Raw genomic sequence first — 4941 nt, 5'->3', positions numbered from 1 at the left:
GGGACCCTACCCAGAGAAGCAGTGATGCCTGAAATGGAGCCAGAGATGATGACGTGGAGCGATGGAGCAGCTGGAGACTTTAGATCCAGATAGGAAGAGCAACCGTGAGCTGAAGACCTGGGGAGTACTAGGGAAGGATTGCATGGAGGGGATTGTAACCATGGCAATGAGACATTATACGATAGAATGAATATAAAACTATTGTTCTCCCATGTAAACTATCACATAATTCACAATAAAACATTTAAGAAAAAAAAAAAATCTTTGGGACACCACAAAAGCAGTGCTGAGAGGACAATTTATTGCGATAAACGTGCATGTCCAAAAAGAAGAAAGAATCAAAATTAACACAACATCTCCAGCAACTAGAAACAGACCAACAGAGGGAACCTACAGCGACCAAGAGAAAAGAAATAATAAAGAGCAAAGCAGAAATAAATGAGATGGAAAACAGAAAAACTATAGAAAGAATCAACAGGACAAGTAGGTGGTTATTTTAAAGGATTAATAAAATTGACAAACCATTGGCAAACCTAACAAAAGAAAAGCGGGAGAAGACACAAAGAATGGGTAATCCAGAACATTTCATTGTGCTCATGAGGAATCTGTACATAGACCAAGAGACAGTCCTTCAAACAGAGTAAGGGGATACTGAATAGTTTAAAATCAGGAAAGGTGTGTATAGGGATTGAATCTTTTCACTATACTTAATCTGTATGCTGAGAAAATAATCTGAGAAACTGGATTATATGAAGTTTTGGATTGGAGAAAGATTCATTAACAATTCATAATATACAGAAGCCGCAACCTTGTTTGCTGAAAGTGAAGAGAACTTGAAAAGACCAAAAGCCAAACCTTCAGTATGGGTTGCACCTCAGTGTAAAGAAAACAAAAATCCTCACAATTGGACCAGTAAATAACATTATGATACATGGAGAAATGATTGCTGTTGCTAAAGACTTCAATTTGGTTGGACTCACAATCAATGATGATGGAAGCAGCAGTCAATAAATCAAATGACATTGCATTAGACAAATCTGCTGCAAAAGACTTCTTTAAACTGTTCAAGAGCAAAGATGTCAGTTTGAGGACTAAGGTGCACCTGACTCAAGCCAGGGTATTTTCAATAGCCTCACTTGCATTGAAAGTTGGACAATGAATAAGAAGACTGACCACAGAAGAATTGTTACATTTGAATTTTTGTGTTGGTGAGGAATATTTAAAGTACCATGGAGTGCCAGAAGAACAAATATATCTGTCTTGGAAGAAATACAGTCAAAATTCTTCTTAAAAGTCGGGATGGGCGAGCCCAGCCCCTCCCAGCCGCACCGGTGTCGGTGTCGCTTTGGAGCGCAGCAGCGGCCAAGGACAGCGCGCCCACGACCGGCCGGGACTCGCGACCCTCCGACTGCGTCATGAACATCTGCAACGCAAGGCCAGAGGACGCAACACTGCAACCTGCTCTGCCTGCCCGCGAACTACCAGATGAAGTCCTACTTCTACCACCGCCTCTTCTGGCCCCAGCTCTCTTACATCGCCCAGGTCGAGAATGGGAAGATCGTGGGCTATGTCCTGGCCAAAACGTTCCCACCGACGCCTTGATCTGGCGCAGAAGCTGATGGACCAGGCCTCCCGAGCTATGATTGAGAACTTCAATGCCAAATACATCTCTCTGCATATCAGGAAGAGTAAAGGGGCCACCCTGCACCTCTATTCTAACACCCTCAACTTTCAGATCAGTGAAATGGAACCCAAATACTATGCAGATGGGGAAGACGCTTACGCCATGAAGCGGGACCTCACCCAAATGGCAGCCATGCTGAGGCTGCAGCTGGAGCTGAAGGAGAAGGGCAGGCACGTGGTGCTAGGACCCATCGAAAACAAGGTGGAGGCCAAGGGCAATTTACTTCCAATCTCCAGCAAGGCCTCCCAGGAGGAGAAGGGCCTGGCTGCTGAAGAGAGCGGAGAAGACAGCAAGGACCTCAGTGAGGTCAGCGAGACCACCAAGAGCACTATTGTGAAGGATAGCTTCCAGGCTTCCGACTCAACCTCTTAGAGTCTTCCTTCCCCACCGTGGCTTGCCCCACCTCACCCCACTCATTTGCCCAATAAAGCTTACTCTGCACTGGGGGGAATCTCTTAAGTGTACAAAAAAAAAAAAAAAAAGTCAGAATGGGGAGACTTTGCCTCTGGGACCAGTCCCTAGAGAAGGACATCATGTTTGGAAATGTGGAGGGTCAGTGAATTGACACAGTAGTAGCAGCAATGAACTCAAGTGTACAATTGTGAGGATGGCATAGGACCAGGCAGTGTTTTGTTCTGCTGTGCATAGGGTGGATTTAAGTCAGAACTGACTTGATGGCACCTTATAGCAACAATCACTGTCGTTGCTTGTCTGATGTTTTCTTCATGGTAAACTGGGGTTGTAAGTTACTGGGAAGAAGTCTACACAGTCAAAGTACACCATTTTCATAATATTATGTCAAGCAAACATACTATCTACATGATTTATGAGTGTTGATGTTGGCTTTGTCATCTGCCAGATTTCTCCATCATATAGTTATTCTCTTCCCACCCCCCTTTCCATTGGAAGGAAGTCATTATGCACAGATCATACTTCTGTAAGGCACAGCTTTTCTTCTGTAAGGGTAGAGTATCTACACACAGGTAGTTCCCCAACTTATATTTTAGTTATGACAAACCACACTTCTAACTATAATTTTTTGTTTTTGTTTTTGGTACATCTTACCGGAGTCTTGTTATGGTGCTGTAGGATAAGCACTGAACTGCTAACCACAAATTTGGCGATTCAAACCCACTAACCAAGCCATCTCCATTTTTGGAAACCCTATACAGGGTCACTATGAGTCAGAACCGACTCAGTGACACTTAACAACATTAATTGTTAGTACTATGCACTGGTGTGGTGCTGTGTATTAATGTGCTAGACTGCAAAGCCATTTGAACTGCAAGGTTGGCAGTTTAAGCTCACCAGCTGCTCCTCGGAAACCCTATAAAGGGTTGCTATGGGTCAGAACTGACTCTTGACAACAACAGCAACAACTATCCACTACCTACAGTTTGCTGATGTTATCATTTTCATGCCAACCCCAAAAGACAAATAAAGATTGGGTTTATAAAAATACTGATAATAAAAGACCATAATAATGAAAACTAAAAAACAAAACAAAAAAAGGTATTTGACTTATATTGAAACCACTTAACACTGATTTGGAGGAAAGGTGCCTTGTCATATGTCAGACTACTGTGCATTATTTGGAATTCTACAAGAGAAATTCATCTCTTCTCCCTCAGTGATTAGTTTATGATCTCACTGAAACTTTCAAAAGTACCATGGGTTAGTACTTATATCATCCTCATTCTTACAGAATAGGGAAAGCCCTCCATTCTTCCCTATCTGGCTCATCCCAGTCATTTTCTGAAGATCTTCCACACGGGTGTGGCAAAGAGTGGCCTTTTCTGTGCCTTACTACCCTATTTATGTAATTCTAATCAAGTCAGATCACATATGCTTGTTGCGCCTTTGACTGTGCTATGCACTGGGGTTGAGGCTTGAGTAATAGCCTTCTTGGGTCCTGCCCTAGAGTCGCTCACAGCGTTTTTACCATCCTGGTAATTCCCATTTATCATTATGCATTTATCATCATGCATAGCTGTCAGTGGAAGCCTGCATTTTGCTATGATGCTAAATAGGTTTCAGTGGAGTTTCCAGACTAAGATGCACTAGGAAGAAAGGTTTGGCAATCTACTTCCAAAAGACAGCCCTGAAAATCCTATGACTACAGCAGTCTGGTCCACAATTGGTTGTGGGATGATGCAGGACAGGGCAGTGTTTCCATCTTTGCTCATGGGATCACTATGAATTGGGACCCACCTGGAAGGCACCCAGCAATAATAAAAGAGACTGGAAGCTCCCTGAGGACAGGGATTTTGCCTGTCTGTTCACAACTGTGTCCTAAGCCAATCAGCACAACATCTGATGTGTAATGGGCCCTCAGTATCAACTGAATTGTGAAATACTTCTTGGAAGGTAGGTGATTATATGTGTGTTCTTCCCCTGGTAATGCGCGCTCCCTGAGGTCAGGGCCAGCCTGATTCATCCTGGTTCAGAGGCTGGGTGACCCATGAGTGCCGCTAAAGTCTTACTTAGGTTTGAAAGGATCAGGGACTGGCTGTCTACTCAGGTAGAAGTGAAGTTTGGAAGCTGACACAGCCCGGGAGGCCGAATCAGGAGGACTTGGTGACTGATTGGCTAGGGAGGGTGAGGCGGGAGGAGGAGCCACACACAGATGACTCTAAGGTCTGGAGCTGGGGGACAGCCGGTACCACCTCTGATAGACTCAGATGGAAGCGCCGCTGACAGCCTCAGGCGGCTCCATCTCTTGGGACTCGGGCCTAGGGCCAGGGAGGGTGGGGGCCTATAGAAGGAGGGGTGTTATGGCTTGTGCAAACTTCTGCCCCCCACTCCCAAGTCCTCATCTTATTGCAACAAAACAACGAAACAAACAAACAAAAAACAATGACATCCTGGCCTGGATTTTGGGATCGAATGTTGGCTATCAGGTGTGGGGGTCCATTCTGCTAAGGAGACCCCCTAGGGTCAGCCTGGCATAGCTCGGACTCGGCCTGGTCAGGGCCGTGGCCCGCCAGGCCCAGGTCCCGGGCCCGCCATCACCAGGGAGGCGGGTGTCGAGGCGGCGGCCGGGCTTGGGCGGGACAATGGCCGCGGCCGCCGGGGCCCCGGGAACCCCCGCGCTGGGGAAGGGGCTGTCCTAGGGCCCGACGCCGGTGCCCTCCCCACGCGGCTCGGGCAGGCGGAGGGGGGCGAGGAGTTCCTTTGTGGCTCTGCCTCCCGCGCGGTGCGGGCGGGGGGCGCAGCGCAACTTTGCAAGGCGGCGGCTGCGAGCGCTAGACGAGGCC

The 4941-nt window shown here is 46.7% G+C and overlaps 2 pseudogenes; one reads left to right on the top strand and one right to left on the bottom strand.

Moving 5' to 3' along the window:
* The window catches only part of LOC102819371, a 32115-nt pseudogene extending 30698 nt beyond the window's left edge, over positions 1-1417 (bottom strand).
* On the top strand, positions 1416-2056 carry LOC102826618 (annotated as a pseudogene).
* The last annotated feature ends 2885 nt before the right edge of the window (positions 2057-4941 follow it).

The sequence above is a fragment of the Chrysochloris asiatica genome, unplaced genomic scaffold (assembly GCF_000296735.1).
Source record: "Chrysochloris asiatica unplaced genomic scaffold, ChrAsi1.0 scaffold00047, whole genome shotgun sequence".
Taxonomy (NCBI): domain Eukaryota; kingdom Metazoa; phylum Chordata; class Mammalia; order Afrosoricida; family Chrysochloridae; genus Chrysochloris; species Chrysochloris asiatica.
The sequence above is the reverse complement of the archived record's forward strand: the minus strand, read 5'-3'. Positions and strand labels throughout refer to the sequence as shown.